This window comes from Culex pipiens, chromosome 3, assembly GCF_016801865.2.
Source record: "Culex pipiens pallens isolate TS chromosome 3, TS_CPP_V2, whole genome shotgun sequence".
In the NCBI taxonomy this organism is placed as follows: domain Eukaryota; kingdom Metazoa; phylum Arthropoda; class Insecta; order Diptera; family Culicidae; genus Culex; species Culex pipiens.
The window spans coordinates 47,613,690-47,635,986 of NC_068939.1; the positions used below are offsets into that span (position 1 = coordinate 47,613,690).

Consider the following 22,297-nt stretch of genomic DNA (forward strand, 5'->3'; position numbering starts at 1 on the left):
ACAGCACATAAAATCCAGAATTATGACGACTCCCGAGTAAGAACTCTTGTATTTCCCTTTATTCATCGCTCAGAATTTTTCCTCCGAGTTTTATTTTCTATACATAAACGCCTCCACTTTTAGTTCCCCCTTCCCCACATCATGCACCAAAACAGCCTGTATCATTTAGCTCTGTTTTTTTTTTGCTTTCAAATTCATCTGTCTGAACCTAGACTTGGCTTGAGTTTTGTGCTTGTAGGTTATTTTTTCCTGTAATTTTCTATTCATAAAAAACGAAGTTGACTTTATAGCTGTCGGCCACCATTGCTAGTACCAACCACTAGTGTCTTCCTTTTTATCTACAAGGACTTCGCCGCCCTGGGCTCCTAAGTGTATGAAAGTATGGCACGGAGCGACGGCGCCGAATACCCATATTTACACAAAGAATTTTAGAGCGCCCGCCGCGGGATTCGAACCTTCGACCTCTGGATTGTGGGTCCAGTGCGCGGTCCGATTGATCCACACGGGCGGGTCTATTCATAATTTTTCTCAAAACGGAGATTCGTCAGCCGCAGACGGCAACGAAAAATGCGCTTTTCACCTGCCGAGTAAACTGAACGCGGCTGTGAAGACATGAAAATAGGGTAAAGCAATGAGTGAGCTTTATTTTGTCTCGAAAACAAAAATCCATGCCAAATGCTAATCTGAAATAAATTAAAAAAAACCTTGGTTCGGAAAATCCGATTCGTGGCATATTCAAAAGCCAAGCTTGATTAAAAAAGAAAATGCATTCGAAAAATTTGAAAGTTTCGCGAAGATTTAAATTTTTGATACATAGTCTAGACTCGACTATCTTGTCTTCTTTTCGGTTGTAGAGCTTAAATATAATTCCAAAAATGCATTTTTAAGTTATTTGAAATTTTAAATTCAAAAGAGTGTCCAAATAATAGTTATAAAATATTGAAAAATAAATTTTCCCCTTTTTTCCATTCATGGAAAGGCTGTATCTCAGCATCATAGGACCTTATCTACTAACTTAAAAAAGTAAATTTAAAGGAAAATTAATAGATCCTTTAACAAATTGATATAACGACAGGTAAAAGGGTCACTTTTTATTTACAAGAGTTCAAATTTCAATGGAGGCATTTTACTATTGAGCAATTCTCTACGAAATCGGTCTTTTTTTTAATTCTAATTTTTGTATTTTTTAACCCGGCTGAAACTTTTCAGGTGCTTTCGGTATGCCCAAAGAAGCCATTTTGCATAATTAGTTTGTCCATATAATTTTCCTCGAAATTTAGCAGTAGTACATACAAAAATGATGTATGAAAATTCAAAAATCTGTATCTTTTGAAGGAATTTTTTGATCGATTTGGTGTCTTCGGCAAAGTTGTAGGTATGGATAAGGACTACACTGAAAAAAATTATACACGGTAAAAAATATGTGATTTTAAATTTAACTTTTTGTCACTAAAACTTGTTTGCAAAAAACACTTTCTTTAATATTTTTTTTTTATTTTTTTGATATATTTTAGGGGACATCAAATGCCAACATTTCAGAAATTTCCAGAAAGTGCAAAAAATATTTGACCGAGTTATAAATTTTTTAATCAATTCTGATCATTAAAAAAAATCGTAGCACTGGTCGCAAAAATTTAACATTTTCATTTTTCGATGTGAAATCAAATTTGCAATCAAAAAGTACTCGAGTGAAATTTTGATAAAGTGCCCCGTTTTCAAGTTAAGGCCATTTTTAGGTACCTTTTTTGAAAATAGTCGCTGTTATTCATTTTTTTTTAATTAGTGCCATTTTGCCCACTTTTGAAAAAAATATTTTTGAATAGCTGAGAAAATTCTGTATATTTTGCTTTTTTGAACTTTGTTGATACGACCCTTAGTTGCTGAGATAGTGCCATGCAAAGGTTTAAAAACAGGAAAATTTATGTTTTCTAAGTCTCACCCAAACAACCCACCATTTTTTAACGTCGATATCTTAGCAACTAATGGTTCGATTTTAAATGTTAAAATTTGAAACATTCGTGAATTTTTCCGATTTTTCGAAAACAATATTTTCAATTTTTTTGAATCAAGACTAACATTTCAAAAGGGCGTTATATTGAATGGCTCTTTTGATATGTTAGTCTTGATTTAACTTTTTCTAAAAAATCGAAAAATTTCACGAATTCATCATATTTTAACATTGTAAATAGGACCATTAGTTGCTGAGAAACAGGAAAATTGAAGTTCTAAGTCTTACACAAACAACCCTCCAATTTCTAATGTCGATATCTCAGCAACTGATGGTCCGATTTTTAATGTTAAAATATGAAACATTCGTGAAATTTTTCGATCTTTTCGAGATCAATATTTAAAATATATATGGGTCATTCCAGGTCAACTGAGTACACTTTTGGACTCGACCTTCACCGATTTGGACCAAACTTGGAGGGAACGTTTATCTATCGATAGTTAACAGAAATCCCAAGTTTGGTGCTGATTGGACCATCCCTCTATTTTTGGCACCGCCCTCTTTTTTGGCAATTTTCTAAAAAATTTTTTTTTTAATCATAACTTTGCATCTATTTGAGCAAAAGACTTTCTACAGGTTGCATTTTATAGAAAATTGTCCAAGGAATTCGATAAAAATAAATATTAACCCTTAAATGCCCACTAATATTATATTTTATCGTTTTAAGTATAAAAATTCAGTTTTGACCAATTGCTTATATTTTTATTTGTTTTATTTTATCACCATCGTGTTCCCCGGACAATTTTACATAATAATCAATGTAGACTTCAAACTAAAATGAACTATTGACGAGATACAGCGATTTTACTGAAAAAAGTTTGATTTTGCGCAGCACTCGGAAGTTCATGGTGTACTTTTCAACAAAAAGGAATGAATCTCGCATAATTCGGTTTTTATATGTGAGAAACTTATTTCGGATTTGAATTCATAGGACAGAGTGCAGTGCAAAATCAAACTTTTTTTTAGTAAAATCGCTGTATCTCGCCAATAGTTCATTTTAGTTTGAAGTCTATATTGATTATTATGTAAAATTGTCCGGGGAACACGATGGCGATAAAATAAAAAAAATAAAAATATAATCAATTGGTCAAAACTGAATTTTTATACTTAAAACGTTAAAATATAATATTAGTGGGCATTTAAGGGTTAACATTTTATTTTTATCGAATTCCTTGGACAATTTTCTATAAAATGCAACCTGTAGAAAGTCTTTTGCTCAAATAGTTGCAAAGTTATGATTAAAAGAAAAAAAAGTTTTTTAGAAAATCGCCAAAAAAGAGGGCGGTGCCAAAAATAGAGGGATGGTCCAATCAGCACCAAACTTGGGATTTCTGTTAACTATCGATAGATAAACGTTCCCTCCAAGTTTGGTCCAAATCGGTGAAGGTCGAGTCCAAAAGTGTACTCAGTTGACCTGGAATGACCCATATATATACATATATATTCAAGACTAACATATCAAAAGGGCGTAATATTGAATGTTTGGCCCTCTTAAAAAGTTAATCTTTATTAAAAAAAAAATAAAAATATTTTTTCGAAAAGATCGGAAATTTCACAAATGTTTCATTATTTAACATTGAAAATCGGACCATTAGTTGCTGAGATATCGACATTAAAAAAGGTGGGTTGTTTGGGTGAGACTTTGAAAATTTCAATTTTCCTGTTTTTTTTTTTCATTAAGCTGCTGTATCTCAGCAACCCGAGGTTCAATCTCCACTGTCTCTTAGACAATATTCTAGCAAATTTTCTGAACTTAAAATAAAAATATTTTTAGGAATGGACAATCATGGACACAAAAAATCCGGAATTTTACAGCGTCAGACCACTTATCGAGCGCTCAGTTAAAAAGCAGCCCAGTTAAATAACGCCAAGTAACCGAAAAAGTTCTGTATTTTGAAAACGGTGCACTTAATCAAAAAACTTTAAGATTGCAAATTCGATTTTATATAAAAAATGAGGTCTAAAAATTTAAGTACAAGATTTCATTTTTTTTACAAAAATAATTTTTTAAAAAATCATAACACGTCGGCAAAATTTTGGTAAATTTTCGTACAGAACTGCTCATATGCGTTTATCCTTATCGTTCTCCATTGGTCTGATGACCGAGCTTGCTGTTGGTGCTGGGTTTGAATCCCGTCTGTTGCAATTTTTTTCTGTGTTTACAAAAATTGTACATGCAGTGTGTTGAGTGTCTTTTTTGACGAAGGTGATGTGCATGCGATTTTTCCATAATATAAGGGTTCTTAATGCTCAGAACAACAACAATTTCAAAAATAATGTTCATCAGTTTACCTGGACTCCTCCTACCCAAAGTTCCATTAGTATTCTAAAAGCACTTGCAACCGCAGCAAAACGTCGCTGTTAGAGTGAAAGAAAAAGTATAAGTGAAGCAAAACTCACCTTACATAGAACCAACGACGACGTTTGCTTTCCTGGCTGGCTGCCTTGGCAAACAAAGGTAAAGAAATGAAAAACACTCCATTTATGAATGGATGGAAAAATGTGTGCAGCTTTTGAAAAAAACATACATTTTAATTACTTTTTCTCTCCAGTCAGCCTCCAAGTCCGCCCTGGGTCCTTGGGACTTTTTTATTCTGTAAACTTACACCCAACCCTGAAAGATGCGGCAACGGGCGTGCCACACGAGATGAGATAAAAGATTCAGCCATTCAGGAAGGAAAACTCTCTGAAGAAAACTCGAGCACGAGTGGCAAACCTTCTAACAAGCAGTCATTTATTTCCCGCTTTTTTTCTACTTCTTTTTTTGTTGCATGCAAAGCGGCCGGGCCCGGCCTGATATTTCGCCTCATTTGAGAGCGAAAATGTGCATAATCGTTGCATTTTGCACTCCATTAAGCTTCGCTTTGCCACTCGCGACGAGGAGATTTGAGCTGATATTTATGGGCACTTAGGTGTATGTGAAGATGCAGCGCTACTTCACCAGTGATAAGAAAAGAGTGTACCAAATGCAGTTTTTTAAGCACTTGCCTAGTAAGAGTTTACTCTTGAATTGTATATTGGAAGTTAGTTAAAGCCTGATGATTATATGATCTGATAGTGATATTTTAAATGAGAGAAACACTGCCATTTCTTTGTATTTTGTGATTTTATGTAAAGTTTGTCTAGGCATTTCCTGAGTCAAAAGAAGCAATTTTACATCAATAGTTTTTTCATAAGGGTCTCTTTACAAATTTGCGGAATAGTCATAAAAAGGGTATGGCGTCTTCCATATAGTACTTCACGTCAAATTCCTTGAATAGCAAACTATGTTTCTGAGATCATTATATTCTTAGCAGACCTATTAGACTTTTTTGAGAATAAAAAAATGTTGCACCGATTATTTTATTATTATTCAATTTTTGATAAGTTTTTGGGGGGAAACCCTCAACTTTTGAGCCATAAAAAGTATAAACACAAGTTTTGCCACCTAGTTATATTTTTTTTAAATCAAAATTAAAAAAAAACGATTTTTTTATCAAGTGTCTTGTTTTCGTTGCTATTTAATGTTTAATTTTAATTGAAAAATTCCAGTTTCTTTTTTTTAAGTGCCCATGATTTTGAAAAGTTGAGAACATTTCAATTAAAATTGCCTAAGAGACATTGAAGATTGAAATTTGATAAGTTGCATAAAACAGCCTTTTTCAAGAACACAGAAAACAAACCCGATTTAATCCCACCTGGGGTGAGAAAGAGCCTTTCTTACTAAAGAATATAACAATGGTAGAACTTCTTTCAATTAATAACATCGACTTTGTTTATTCATAACGTCAGCACAAAAGAAAGTCTTATGATGAAAGCAAAGTATTATGATGATATTATGAGTATTATGAATGATATGATTTCCAAAAGAAATAAAAAACGCAATTTTCACCAAAAGAATATTTTTAATCGTACAATATGTTTGTACGTTTCTAATCAAACAAGCGTTTATGACAAACGCGATCATAGCAAGCTTCCCATGCGCCAGTGACAACGCACACCGCGGTTTTGGTTTTCTAGTTTCGGTACGAGCCCTTTTGTGTGACTGTGTTGGTATTTTGGTTCATCGTACCAACGCACCAAGACAAGCAAAACCGAGGTACAAGTGAACCGCGTGTGCCGCACGGTGCAGGGAAGCTAGCCATTCAGCTTCTACGAAAGTGACAGAGTCAGAGATAGCTATTTTTAACAACCGCACCACTACACACTCAATCGCGAGAACCTTAGGAAGAAAGCCATTGGCGTCGCCAGCATTGAACACTTTGAAAACGATATAAACGATGAAAAGCTTAGAAAGCTCCTATTGGAATCCAATGAACTGTTAAATAAACTTACGAAATCACGAAAAAAAAGAAGTCTACATTTAGGCGATTTTAGGAGCGCACGGGAAACAAATTGATTGTAGCCGGATGAATGTCCTATGTCACAAAGGTTTTTGCATAAACATTGGACAGTTATGCAAAAACGGACAGGGCAAAAGAAACCGAAAAGCTACGATATCTTACATATTGAAGGAAACATCGGTAGACAAGCTACTACAAAACGAGTATAAGTCGAGCCACAAAATAGATGCGCCAGCATTCTCGCGCCAGTATTCGAAGCTCAACTTGATAACTTGTCGACTTGGCGACGAAGCGTCGAAAATCGATGCAGTGTGATTTTTTGACGATTTTTCCGATTAAAATTGATGCTGAATCGAAATATTTACGAAGATGGAAATGACGTCCTGCCTTAAAGTAAAACCTATACCTTTCTTTAGTAAGAAAGGCAAAAAGTAAATCGTTCTAAAAATTGATCGGGATTGCCGATCGATGTCGAATTTGTTTCAGATGCTCACTCATGGTCTGTACTATGAATGTAGCAAGAAATTTCGAATAAAATCAGAAATGAAAAATGTTGGCGAAGGTCACCAGGTGGGCTTTAACCTTTTTTTAGGGATTTTTTTTCTTTTGGTAGGTTAATCAAACGGCTCTAACTCCAGAACCATATTATGAATCTGGATGAAAATTTGGGAGGTTGTAGAGCTCGAAAAATGCAATTTTTGAGATAAATAAAAGATATGAAAATGAAAAAAATTTACCATATTTTTATTTGAAAACTGTGTATTTTGTTGAAAAGTCTGGCCGCATCCGAAAACAGATGGATATTTCGAAATTTGCGCGTCAACTCGCCCAAGTTCGGACACTAGTTTTCATTTGCATTTAGAAGAATCGAAATCGGATTTATGGGAGCTGAGAACGACGCGACACAAAATTTTGCAAAATTTTACCACATACGAACATCACTCGACCTCCACGAAATTTATTTTCTCAAAATTCGAGGGTTGGAGATAGACGAGTTCTGTCAAGGTGAATTGATAGAGCGTCGAAAATCGATGCAGCGTGATTTTTTGACGATTTTTCCGATTAAAATTGATGCTGAATCGACATATTTACGAAGATGGAAATGACGTCCTGCCTTAAAGTAAAACCTATACCTTTCTTTAGTAAGAAAGGCAAAAATGATAATATTCATCAGGAAATGGTGACAGATTTTGCGTCAAAAAAAAAAAAGATTTATTTTACCTCTGAAAATGATGAATTTTCATCAGTTTTTGATGAATATTCATCAAGTTCACATTTTTACACATTGTTTATGTAATATTACTCAAAAAAAGAGGTAATATTCAACCTACCAAATTTTCAACATTCAAAAAATCAACTTTTGTTTTCTGTGTACTAATATCTCAGAAACTATTGATCCTTTTTTCAATGTTAAAAAATAAAACATTTGTTAAATGTTCTGATCTCTTCATTTTTTCTTAATTTCCTGAATCAAGACTAGCATTTAAAAAGGTTAAATATTTATTACTACACCCTTTTGAAATTATAGTTTTTTCGAAAATTTAAAAAAATATTTTTTTAATTGAAACTAGGACCATTAATCTGTGTACAGTCATCTAAAATATTCAGAACACTTCAATGATAATTTGTCAATAGCATGCCAAATGTATCTTTTTTGTTTACCCTGCTATTTTTAGGATCTTTATTTGGACATTCTCTTGCTATTTCACTAGTAAATGTTGTTATTTTTAAACAAAAACTGCATACAGTGCTTTTTGGAAAATACCTAAATTTTAATAAATTGCCATGAGGGTATCAAATAATGCGAAATTTGTTTTTATTGAAGCTTTTTTTTGTAAAATACAAAAATTTCACAATATTTCACGAAAATATTGAAAAATTCACAAAATATCGTACATTATGAAAAAAACTCAAATCTTCATTATTTTCAATAAGATGCGATTTTTTTGCAGTTTCAATTTATTGGATGTTTTGGTATATTTTTTTCATGAAATCCGGTGTGTTATGTTAGTTTGAGTACTTTTTCCAAAAAACTCTAAAACAGTGCATACAAAATTTCGCATCATTTACCCATATTGAAAATTATGAAAATTTAAGTATTAACATAAAAAACGGTATATTGTGAAAAAATGTGTATTTCACAAAAAAAAACTAATAAAATTTAAATGTATCGTTTGATACACAATTTTGCATCGTTAGTTACCCTTAACGCAAATTTTCAAAATTTGTGCATACATCATTAAAAGAAAAATCATCTTAGTGAATGCTTTGAAAGTTTGGGTTTGGTTTCAATACGTTATTTTAGAAAGATATTTTAAACGAATTACTGCCGAAAGAACAATCGTATTTAGATAACGATAAATTATAATAATTATAAATTATAAATTATAATAATATAAATAATTATTGTTGTCAAACCTTGATAATTTTATCGGTTACAACCTTTGTAAACCCGTATACGTTTCATCAGATATTTAGCAAACCTAACTAGAGTCATTGAAAAAAGAACGTTGGGAAAGTTTCATGGGAAAACATTCCTGACTCGATTTTCCGAAGTTTCAATTATCTTTGGAGATCCAAAATAGTGGCAACCAACAACTTTAATTGCTTTGATTTAATTTTATTTAATTAAGACGCTGAATTAAGATGTTAAGTTAAAATTAGTATAAAAACAAAAACTTTTTAACTTTAAAACAAAATTCAGTGATTGTAGTTAATTCCCGCTATTTTGTATTACATATTCCCAGAGCATTTGGGGTTATGTTTGAGCTCAACAACCAACAAAAATTAAATTTTGAATTCAAAATTTGATTATTCGAAGAGAAAATGCAAAAAAAAAAGTTTCCACGTGTTTGAATCGGATGCAAAAATCCGTGTTGCACGGAGTAATCAATAAAAGCAGACCTACCTCACCTCTGTACACCTTGAGTGGGGTTTACTGCAAGGTAACTGGGTCAACGGGATTGGCAAATAAATTCGCTAATCCTAATTAACAGCACAAATCGCGAATAAAAGCGCCTCTCCGCCGTCGTCATCCCATTGCATGCTGATGATGACGACGACGACGACGAAAAATCCAATAAAAATGCACCCAATTCCCTCATTCGTTTGCCACCATCCCACCACCACAACTTCCGTGGCTCGCGGGGTTTGTTGTTAAACAAACTTCAATTTTATTTCGCGTGTAACCACAATAAAACGCTCGATCGAATGGTTGGATGATGCTTTGCCCGCACCCTCTCTGCTGCTCGACTTCGGGAGTCTGCTAGGGTGAATGATTGTGAATTTGGGAAAGTAAAAAAATATTAATTTTTGATCGCATTCAAAAAAAAGTCTCTGAAATTAAAATTGACATAACTTTTTTTTTATAATATTTTTGGTTCAAAACAGAATTCTCAACCATACAGGTAAAACAGTTTTATTGCTGCTCCACGATTCCACCCACGCCACGTGTGATTGCGAACGCCCGGGTAGGGCGGTTTTCACCAGTTGCTTCATTAGTTGAACATTTTATCCCACCGTGAGATCACGACGGGCTTCGCGAATCGAATTGATCGGGATTTTATGGGGGACCATCATATCGGCAGCGGCACCAGAGCAGCAAAGGCCAAACTGATTTCCCATAAATGACTTTGCTGAAATGGAGTTTTGCTTTGATTTAATGGGATGTGGAGTTGAATGCCTGCAGGATGTTCAGTTTTTAGAGTTTTTTGGTTTACCCTTTAGCAAAAAGAACTCGAGCAATTTAAATATTTAGATTTTTTTTATAGTTTGAGCATTTATTTATTTCTGTCCCAAATACCTCTCAACAATCTTTGTCAAAATTTGGCTCTTTGAATCTTCACAAATCAATTTCAAGATTTTCAAAAGGAATTTTGATCACACTTATACATTTGAGCATGAGCATGAGCATGAGAGAATTTTGATCACACTTATACAATTGATGTTAAAACGACGAAAATTGAAATCAATATATAGCAGTTCTCTCAGATTTTGGTCATTCTATTTTTTTTTGCATTCAACTTGAAAACGGTGCACTTTATCAAAATTTCACTAAAGTACTTTTTGATTGCAAATTTGATTTTACACTTTTACAGAAGATTACATAAAATTGGATTATTTTCAGCTATAGAGCAATTCTCTACGAAATCAGTCTTTTTTAGAATTTTAATTTTTGTATTTTTTAATCCGACCCAAAGAAGCCATTTTGCATCATTAGTTTGTCCATATAATTTTCCATACACATTTGGCAGCTGTCCATACAAAAATGATGTATGAAAATTCAAAAACCTGTATCTTTTGAAGGATTTTTTTGATCGATTTGGTGTCTTGGGCAAAGTTGTAGGTATGGATATGGACTACACTGAAAAAAAATGATACACGGTTAAAAAAATTGATGATTTTTTATTTAACTTTTTGTCACTAAAACTTGAATTGCAAAAAAACACAATTTTTATTTTTTTTTCATTTTTTGATATGTTTTAGAGGACATAAAATGCCAACTTTTCAGAAATTTCCATGTTGTTAAAAAATTCTTTGACAGAGTTATGAATTTTTTAATCAATACTGATTTTTTCAAAAAATTGAAATATTGATCGCTTTAGTACTTTAGTGAAATTTTGATAAAGTGCACCGTTTTCAAGTTAGGGACCATCCATAAACCACGTGGACACTTTTTTAGGAATCTCGACCCCCCCCCCCCCCTTCGTGGACAATTGTCCATACAAAAAAAAATCTTTTTTGTATGGAGCGTGGACAATCGCCATAGCCCCCCCCTCCCCTAAAGTGTCCACGTGGTTTATGGATGGTCCCTTAAATGCATTTTTAAGTAACTTTTTTGAAAATAGCCGCAGTTTTTATTTTTTTTTAATTAGTGCACATGTTTGCCCACTTTTGAACAAAATATTTTTGAAAAGCTGAGAAAATTCTCTCTAATTTGCTTTTTGAAACTTTGTTGATACGACCCTTAGTTGCTGAGATATTGCCAAGCAAAGATTTAAAAACAGGAAAATTGATATTTTCTGAGTCTCACCCAAACAACCCACCGTTTTCTAATGTCGATATCTCAGCAACTAATGGTCCAATTCACAATGTTAAAATATGAAACATTCGTTTTCCGATCATTTCGAAAAAAATATTTTCAAAATTTTAAAACCAAGACTAACATTTTAAAAGGGCGTAATATTCAATATTCCTCCTAAAAATGGATTTAACTTGAAAACGGTGAACTTTATCAAAATTTCACTTGAGCACTTTTTGATTGCAAATTTGATTTTACATCGAAAATTGAAGTTGAAAAATTTTTGCGACCAATATTTCAATTTTTCGAAAAAATCAGTATTGATTAAAAAATTCACAACTCGGTCAAAGATTTTTTGCACAACCTGGAAATTTCTGAAAAGTTTGCATTTGATGTCCTCTAAAACATATCAACAAATTAAAAAAAAAAATAGTGTTTTTTTGCAAATCAAGTTTTAGTGACGAAAAATTAAATAAAAATCATCAATTTGTTTTACCGTGTATCATTTTTTTCAGTGTAGTCCGTATCCATACCTACAACTTTGCCCAAGACACCAAATCGATCAAAAAATTCCTTCAAAAGATACAGATTTTTGAATGTTCATGCATAATTTTTGTATGGCCAGCTGCCAAATTTGTATGGAAAATTATATGGACAAACTAATGATGCAAAATGGCTTCTTTGAGCATACCGAAGGCACCAAAAAAGTTTCAGTCGGATTAAAGAATACAATAATTAAAATTCTATAGAAAAGACCGATTTCGTAGAGAATTGCTCTATAGCTGAAAAAAAAAACAATTTTATGTAATCTTTAAATAAATAACAGAGAGATTCATAAAAATATAGTTTACTTATTAATGTTCTTCTAGGAATCTTTCATCATTCTTTATGTCATTTTAGGTACATTTTATCATATTAAAATGCATAAAATCATCTTATTTAAATAATGGTGGCCATTTAAATGTTGAGGATTTTCAAGGGTTCTTCTGTTACAATATAATATTTTTAAAGTATTGGCATTAATATAGGTCATTAATTTTAAAATTTTGTTGACAAATATGATTGAACCACTCAGATTAAAAAAAACTGAAAAAAATAAATCAAAAACATTTCAATGGAATTAGTTATTACTTCAAATCTTCAAACACCAATGTAGTTTTTTTTTTATAAATTGAAAAAAATATAAGAAAATTGCATGTAATTGGCATTTTACAGAATTTTAAATCGTGTTATGGTGTCCCTCAAATTTGAAGAAAGGCATATGAAAAGTTACAGCAAAGTACAGTCCAGGATCGAATATTCCTAAGCCTCGATTTGATTACTGTGAATATTGTGAAATTCAGAACCGAATGTCGTAAATGGTCCTTGTGCGCTAACTAATAAATAAATATTGTGAAATATGTTTTTCTCTCGGTGCCTCCTTATTTGTTCTCATTTTAACGGTTTGCAAGAACGAACAACTCTAAAGTTATTTTGAACGGTTTTTTGTTCTTTACTTCTATTTATTTATTCCATATTTAATTAGAAATAAGCAATTTAAGATATTTTATGTTAAAAAGTTCATAAAAATTTTACAAAAAAAAGCATAAACGTAAGTTGAATATTACTAAAGTCTCCACTAACATATGGTACACTAATATAAATTTATTCCTGCATAGTTTTAAAAACATGAATTGTTTTGAAAATGTTTTTTTTTGCATAAAACCATTTCCACATAATGCAATCACAATATATCATCCCAAAAAATCAGTCATCAAAGAGTTTGCACAAAAACAACAACAAAAAAATAAATAACACCAAAATAATTACCGTTACGAAACGTTCCCGGCGGGGCCAAAAGGTTCTCCTTCCTGTAACTGTCTGCCAGCACCAACTTCTGCCACTGCTTCTGGTTCAGTTCACCACTCTTCGTCTGCAGATTCTGCCCTTTGGCTCTCCGACCGTTTTCGCCACGACGAGATTTTCTGTTGTTTCACCACAATCGGACAACGATCTCTCACTCTCTTACTCTTGCAGCATCCGTATCAGCAACTCGCGGATTTGATTTTTCTTGTTTCCTTTTTTTCACTTTGCAATGTTGATTGTTTTATTCGTTTGAACTCTTTTTTGTTGTGTGTTTATTTTCCGCTCTTGCTTCTTCAACCGTCTGGTTCTGGCGGATGATTTGAACTTTCTTTTAGCTTGCCTTTTTTTTGCTTGTTTTAATTTTTATAGTTTTCCTCTCACTCACTTTTCGGGGTTTGTGAAATAATCGCTTGATTCACCCAAATTCGCGAGAACAATTCAATTGAATTTGCCGTCAAAGTTGTAAACTCCAGTTGCACTTTTTTTCAATTTGTTGTTCACAGTTGTTTCCTTCACTGGCGGTGTTTTTGTTTCTGAAAGTTTTTTTTTCTCCGTTGCTTAATCCTCCTACGGGGGGGGATTAAAGAAGTGTAAACATTGCAAACAGTCGCACAAACAGCACTTGAGGAAAATTTACCCCCGGCACGAGTGGGGTAAAAAAATGCAGCAAATTTACACGAAAATTGTACGTACACGAAAAGTTCTCCTGTTTTGAAAGAAGAGTAACAAAACGAAATGAATTAAATGTGAGGGTTTGTGGAATTTCATCACTTTAAAGATTTAGGATTTTGCAACATCTGAGGTAAGAGAATGATCACTGACCCCATCCACACATACACCCAATCTGGCTTGAGACCACCCTCACCTCAACGGTGAACCACGTGACGAATGCTGCAAGGTAGGGCTTTGATGTTTTAGATTGCTCTTTGACCCTTAAATGACTGCATCGAAGAAAAATATTCTATCAAAATTTTAAATTGGTTCAAAATAATGTTAATTATAAATGTCAAAAACAGATTATTTTTACTTTTACAGACGGATTGATGATTGTGAAAGTATGAGAAAAATGATAATTGCAATAAAGCCGATGCAAAGTTTTTCCAAAGTTTTTGTCCCTTGACTCTGGCCGAGAACAAGGGGGGAGGGTTAAAAATGTTTAAAAAATAAGATTACATGCCAAAATGTTAACATTTCAATGACAAAATGCTTGGAAAATGCGTTATTCACTAATACAGGTATTTTTTCGAAAAACCTAAATTTTGACGAAAAAAAAATTGTGAAAAAAGCATTTTTCGATTCTTTACAGTATACACATATTGAAAATTACCTAAAAATTCAAAATATTGTTTAACGAATTCAAACATGTTAAAATGGTTACTGACGGTGGAGAATGCATTTGAAATTGTTTACAGATAAAAGCACTCCAAATTTTATAGAAATTTTGTTTTTTTTTTGAGAAAATATTTTTGCGTTTAGATTTTTCAGGTCAATTTCAATGTTGGGTGACAAAAACTTTAGAAAATGTTTGCAACAGCCTAAAGAAAATTTCTAAATAAAGAGCAAACAAAATGCAATTTGAATACATTCAATTCAATTATCAGTCCTGAAATTAATTAAAGAAAAAAAATGCAATATAAATTGCCAATTTAAAACTTTATGCTCAAGATTTCAAACTAATTTTCCATAAACTATGGGTAAATACAATTTTTATAAAATGTTATTATAATATTTTTTGAACCGTCAGCAAAAAAATATAAAAATTGAAATAACTAGCCATAGTCTCTAAATTTGAATATAAAAATCTACCCAAAGATGCTAAAAATGATTCTTAACGCAGGGGAATGCATTTCAAATTGATTTCAGCTGATTGCACTTAAATGTCTATTGAAATTTTAAAGTTTTTTAAAAAATAAAAAATAAATCGTACCAGCCTAATGTCTTTTCAGCTATTTAAATGATGAAAAAGTGACTATAAAAACACGAAAAAAAAAACTTTAAAGGCAAAAGGATGTGGTAGAGTAAGGCAAATACTATCAAAAACAAGCATAAACTAAACAATATAAATGCAAATTAAAATACTAAAAATTAAATGAGAAAAAGGAAGAAGTGAAATCTTTTATAGAAAAGGAATTGCTCTAAATGGCCTAAAACCAAAAGTATTTTTTTTCGAAATATTTGAATTTTGAGAGATAATTTGCTATAAAAGCAAACAAAAATTAATAGAATCTAAATAATTCGTCGAAATGAGAAATGCAATTTTACCGATAAGATATACAATAAATCGCCCTGCACTTTTTCAATTTAAATATGCCTGGAATTTTATTTGATAAGGTCCTATAAATATAGGACGGTTCCCGAGACTGTCATCAAAAAAATCTTTTTGCGTAAGACGGATTCGCTCAACTTGATTATTTGTTATCATAAAAAATCAACATTGATTGATTTAATTTGTTAACTGTTTACTGATTAATCTTAATTGAGAATAGTCAACATTTGCTTTTATATATAAAACAAAAGTTACAGGTATTTAACAGGATGAAAAGGATATTTCCATAAACGTTTGCATGCATCGAAAAGTTTAGATATAATCGTAATAATGTTTTCCATGCTGTTTTTGGTTCAAAAGATTGAAAATTTTGTTTGAAATTATATTTTGATTTTTCTGGTTTGAAAAAACTCACATTGTTTTTTAAAATAAATGTATAAAAGCAGAACGGCTAAAGTTTGTTTCAAGTTGTAAAATGTCTTTTCCGTTTTTGAAAAATTATAAGTTGTCTTCATTTTTTCCGCCCTATTTTCTTAAATCACAAAAGAAATTTAAAAAAAGTAATGACCTCATTGTTTAAACAAACAAAACAATTATTTTTGAAAAAAAGAATCCAAAATTGAAAGAACAGAGTATGAGTTAATCATTTCTGGAGAAATGGAAGTCTTAGTAAAGATTACACGGAGAAAAAAAAGTTCCCAAAATAGTGAACAAGCGTTTATTAAAATAGGAACCACGAAAAAGGTGTTCAAATCACACGGTACAATTTTTAAAAACGTACCATGGGATTTGAACACTTTGTTTATTGTTCCTTTTTTCATGAACGCTTGTTCACGATTTTGGGAACTCTTTTTTCTCCGTATAGAATCGTTTATTTTGTTTCAGTGTTTTGACATAATCTTGATTAGATAGATTGTAAATTTGCTTCATAATTTCAAAATAAGAGAAAAAAAAAACAAACAAAAAAGTTAAAGATATTTCAAGTTTATTTCCATTAAAATGGACCAGCTAAAATTTTGTTTTTATCTTATTATTTTGAAAGCACAAGAAAAACAACAAGATAGTTAAATGTAAATCATGAAAATTCCATGAATTGATCCCAGTCACACGAGGGTTAAACTTCGGATTTTCTCCCGCCAGGAAAGCGCGCCAGGAATGCAACGAGATGATGAACCGAGAAAAAGGAGAAGCAATTTCGGAACGAAAAAGCTTCGAATCGTTGAAAGGAGTAAAAGAAGCTGGTGGTGTGGCACCGGGGGAGGAGAGCAAAGCCCGAACACGACCAAAACCGAACCTAAAGAACAGTTATTATTTTAACAACTTCATTTGTTTGCTAATAATTTGTTTCCTTTTTCTCGTCATATTCTCGCGCGAGGGCTCGTTCTCGCGAAGCAGCCGACGCGAAAATTCACGGCCGAGAAACTGGCTTGCTGTGCAATAGGGGTGTTTGTGTGTGTGTTTTGAAGAAGTTGGAGTTGGAGCCTGCTGAGTTTTGTTGGCTCGATTGAGCTTACGATGAGAACTTCAAGTTGCCCTTTTGCCCAGTGAGTTTGACGACAGGGATGCATTTTTGGAACTGAAGCATAGAAGTAAAGAAATTCAGTTTTTAACGTGTTTTAATGTTCTGAAAAAAGTTGGTTTACTCAATTCAAGAATATTTTGCATATTTTTGACATAAAAATAACTCTTAGTTAGTGTAACTGTGCAATTTGAAATTTAGATTTTTTTTTTAATTTTTCATTTACACTCAACTTTCTAACTCAACGAGGGTCCAGGATAAAATGTTATATTGTCTCAGTAGAAAAACTGTTTTATTAATATTTATTTTCAAATATCTAGTAAACTAAGTCTTTTTTAAACTGAGTACTCTAATAATTATCATCAGCTGAAAACTTTTATCATTTTTTATGACCGTTTTGGAGAGAATGGGTTAAAGTTGATAAAATTTAAGCATTCTATTCTCACACGAGTTATTATTCTCACGCCAATTGATCTTGTTACAACTTAATTAATAAAACTACTAACATTAGGTCATCTCTGTTGCACTACCACTTCGCTGCACTTCTTTGATCAGGGGACATTGACACAAAAATGAGTTCTATCTAGGCTCAAAGCCTGTAAAACTCTCAAGATAGTATATTTTAAGACTCAAGTTCCAGCAGAATCATAGCATAATTAACTCGCAATACAAACCCAAAAAACTTAATAACTCAATTAAGCAGCGAGATACAGAGATGAATTAAAAGATTCACGTGTACAAAGTGTGTGCAACAGCCATCAGCGGGAACGATCTTTTAATCTCCCGTTGATCTGGCCCGAAACAAGCCGAGCCGTCTGACTGACTGACTTAGGCGCTCGGACGGCTTAACCAAGAGGTAAGAAGACATCAACTTGACGGGCCTGCAGGCTTGACTTCAGACTCCAGCTGTAACTTTACTTCACATTTAATTTTCATCCGCTCGCTCTCACTGCGGTAACAAAACAGAACACGCCGACAAAAACATACACACGGAGAGAGATTGGGTTGGGTGTACTCTCAGTTGAATGAAAATTGTCGATTGTTTGCCTTGAAAAAAAAATCCCTTTAATCATGTTATCCATTGGTTGTGAATCAAGTTAAGGACGAAACAATTCCCAGAAACCTGATTTTCAAAATTTTTGTCCACGGGTATGAAATTCTTTGAAATTTTTAGTTCAGGAATATTGATAAAGTGTACAATTTCCGTGGTCAACCCACCTAAAGTTTGATTTTTTTTGCTCAAAAACATTTATTTTCTTGATGATTAATATTTTCGAAAAATCAACCAATGCATCGATTTGCACAAAAATTATTTTTTGATATTTTGCAGAAGAAAAAGACAACTTTTGAGCTATGTCCAATCAAGGGCAAAGTTACCAATAAAAAAATCCTGGTTTTTGAAAACCTTGAAAAACGGTTAAAATGGCTCATTTTCTGATTAAAATATCATCCAAGTTTTAAACACAAGGCCAACACTTGAAAAGGGCCTGTTTTTAAAAGCCCTTCTCAAATGATAGTTTTGAATAAAAATCCTGATTGCTGAATCCTGAATATAACGTATGTTTCATTTTTTAGCATTGAAAATCAGATCAATAGTTGCTGGGATATCGGCATTTGAAACTTGAGTACAATTTAAGTCATAACTCAGGTCGAAAAATCTTAAAAGTCGGTAAAAAATTGCTTTTTTTTTTGCAAAAAGTTGGAAATTTCAAACCTGTTTGCTTGACAATTTTTTTATAGCACTTGAATAATTATTTAATAGCTTGTAAAATTTTCAAATCAATTGCATTCAATTTGCCTTGAGCCTTAACTTTTAATTATAGTTTTTTTTTCACTATTTTACATGTGGATAATTTTTGGTTTTTATTGATCGAAATAAGTTAACTATCGAACAAAATTCAATCGTTTTTCGTTTGAAATTGAAGATTATTTTAACCTTTAAAAAATGTGAAAAAAAATAAATTGTTAAATTGACAAAGCAAATACAAAAAAAAATATTACATTAATTATTATTACTATTAGTTGTATTAATACAACACTTAGCACACTTTAGCACTTCAGTGACATTCGCATCGAATTTTCATTTCGGCTATTATGAAAATGTATTTAAAATTTGTTTTCTTTTTAAATTCCGCATTTAATGAGAGGTAAAGCATAAAATCTTATTGAACTAGATATTGAATTGAAAAACAAAATAATAACATTAAAACACTGTCAACACGATAAATCATCATAGCTTTTATTCATTAAATATCAAAATACTCAAAACTTTAAATGAAACAGTTAAATATTGTTTTTTTGATTTATTTAAAATTTTGTTCGATGGTTGATGTTCTGAAAAAGTCGGGATTTCGAAAATGGGATTTGAGTGGCCATCTTGAAAACCAAAAGTTTCAATTTTGAAACAAGTGTTTTCGAACTTTTTTTAAGTTTTCTAAAAATACGGTTAAGAAAAGAATGGCTGAGTTCTAGCTCAAAAATTGTAATTTTTGATCCTTAAAACACATCAAAAAATCAATAGTTAGAAGACTGTTTTTGCACAAATCTATTTTTTGGTAATATAAAGCGAAATAAAAAAATCATTTTTTTTCTGAGTTTGACTTTAACTTTCCTTAAGACTTTTCTAAAGATACAGATTCGAGAATTATTGAAAGCTGACAAATCTGTAAATTAACTTCTTTGGTCAAAGAGAAGAGCCCTACAAAAATTAAAGCAAGTAAAAAACATTTTTCCAGTTTTTTTTAAAAAAAAGGTACAAACATATGAAAGACAATAGCTTATAGGAATTTGACAAATAAAACTCTAGATTTAAGAAAATGCTGATTTTGGAGAGAATTGCTCCATATATACTGACAAAGCCACTAGTCAAACCACAAAGACACATAAAATTCTTTAAAAATGTTTTTTTATCAGTGAGCTTGAATAAAAAATATTGAAAAAAGCAAAATATTACAATATTACAAAATATTATTTCAAATTCATAGCTGAACAAGTTTAGGGATGATATCTAGACTTATTTTTTTGATTACCGTAATCTGGGGTGAATCGGGACTACAGTCTAAATAGGGACAGCAGTTTTTAGAGCCTTTAAATTTGGAAATAGATGTACACATTTTGTTGGCCTGAGTCTGTTCTAACCGAAACCGACCAGAAAAATCAAAATATTGTGCTCCAACATGGTTAAAACTGCTGTCCCAATTCACCCCATGTGTCCCGATTGACCCCAGTTTACGGTAGGTTCTACAAACGTATGAAACACAACAGCTTATAGGACCTTTTTAAAAAAAAACTGTAAAAATATTCATTGCATTTTTTTTTCAATTTGGCTTTTATACAACTGAGTGCGCCACAGAGAGCACAACTTGAAGAGCACGACGACAAGCAATTGGCGCAAACCGTCAGCAGCTCGCGAATTTCTTCATCAACATGTTTCGCGAAAAGTGCTTCCTTTTTTGTTTTTTTTTTGCACTCTCCTTCTTCTTTAGTGCTGTTTCCAACTTGTTCACTCTTGTTCTTCTTTGTTTTGTTTTCCTCTTTTGTTTTGTTTAGCTTACTCGAGCTTATCTCTTTTTTATATGTTTTTCCTGTTTTTAAATTTTCCCTCCCTTCACTCACTTTTCCCACTCACTCTCACTCAGGCCCAACTTTCTTCCAGCAGCCGTTCGTCACTTGTTGTTGCTGCAGTCGTCGCCAACGTCTTAGTAGGCTGCTGCGGTTGGCCGCTAAGAATCGCCGAGTAGATGCAGCAACAGAAGCACCACCAGAAGGCGCTGCACGCGAGCACGCAAAAGCCGACGAGAGCGAACCGGCGAAGTACGACCACGGCGACGTACGCACACAGCAGGCGGCGCATACTAAACTGACGACCGACGACACACGGGGACTCTCGACCGCGAGCGCTGGCAGGCGGTGTAAGACTGAATGGTTTCAGGTCGGTCGGTCGGTCTGCAGGTTCGCATGGTGGAGCCACGGCCTAGGATAGTGAGTGTGTTGCACTGGAGGTCGGTGAGAAGAGGAGAAGGATGTGGAGATCAGAACGGGTTGTATGGAAGGGAATAGTGGACCACTGTGGGAGTTGGAGGTCAAAATTGGGGCAGAATGTTAACTTTTGGAACAATCTTTATATACAAAACAAAATCTGATTAAGGTGAAGCCGTTGATCATTTTCGAAGAAAATTGATCATCACTAAAAAATATTCTGTATTAAATCAATTTAACGAATTCCAGCACCAAAAGGAATCAGCATGTGCTGGTTGTTGCCTTCTTGAAGCCACTGAAAGAATTTTTGATCTAAATCAAATGTGCTTCAAAATTTATATAATTTTGTGGCACAATCATTGACGTCCTAGTTGGCAATCATTGATTAATGACGATTTCCATAACTTTACAAGGAATGGGAAAATCGTTACCAAAAGGAATCAGCATGTGTAAACTATTCTAAACAACTTGTTGAAGGAATTTTGTCAAAATATTAAAAGCGACACAAAATGTATATCTTTGAACGAAAAATCATGACAATGATGGAAGTCTTCACGTTAATAGAATGACTTTAGAACCAATATTTCGTCATGATCTTGCAATTTTGTTGCACGTCAATGTTGGACCAAATTCTTCATGTAAACTAATGTCAAAAACATAAACAATGACTTTTAAACCCCGCCGTTTGACATGCATGATTTTAAAAACCCGCCAAACAAATCGCAGCACACTGGGGGTTGCTGGGGGAAAAATCCTTGTCAAAACTTTTCTGTTTTCTTTTGAAACGGAGGTGTTTGTTGGGGTCCAGTTTAAGCCGGGAGAAAGTGGCCAAGTTATTTTAAGAGTCCGTGGAACACGTGAAATGTAAAAAGTCCTTAAATATATTTATTAGTTTTGGCAATTCTTTTATAGCCCGTTTCTTAAGAAAACATAACGGCAATTCTGGTTGGGGGTTTGGATTGCTAAAAAAAGGGTGAGGAAAGACTACGCCAGACACTCTTTTTTCCTTATGACTTGGCTGCTTACTGTTATTCTTGCCCTGGAGTAAACGATAGCAATGGAAGATTCTGGAGGAAGGGAATTGCTATTTTTTAACCTTTATTTGTTTCATATTTTAAGATTCCAAGATCGACAAATAAAAAATACCGTTTATCAAATACGATACAATTTCCAATTTAACACATTCTTCAACAACAAGATTCACCCCCAAAAAAACATATTTATTTCACTTGCAAATTTATAAATTACACATAAATAACAAATTATACATAGTAAGTCTTCAGGTGCTTCAGCTTCACTTTAAAAATTTGAATGAACATTTGTTTCGTTTCCACTCCAC

General features: G+C 32.8%; 1 protein-coding gene across 7 annotated transcripts in view; it reads right to left on the reverse strand.

The window, feature by feature from the left end:
* The window catches only part of LOC120412632 (uncharacterized), a 106,381-nt gene extending 85,626 nt beyond the window's left edge, over window positions 1-20,755 (reverse strand). For 2 of the 7 annotated variants that reach the window (XM_052709680.1, XM_052709673.1), the window contains exons 1-2: window positions 20,596-20,733; window positions 13,160-13,901 (exon numbers count right to left, since the gene is read on the reverse strand). The gene's annotated coding sequence lies outside the window, so the exon portion shown is untranslated. Of the gene's footprint in view, window positions 1-13,159; window positions 13,902-20,595 lie in introns of all 7 variants that reach the window. The other 5 variants (XM_052709678.1, XM_052709675.1, XM_052709677.1 and 2 more) reach the window with 5 other exon arrangements.
* Between the last annotated feature and the right edge of the window lie 1,542 nt (window positions 20,756-22,297).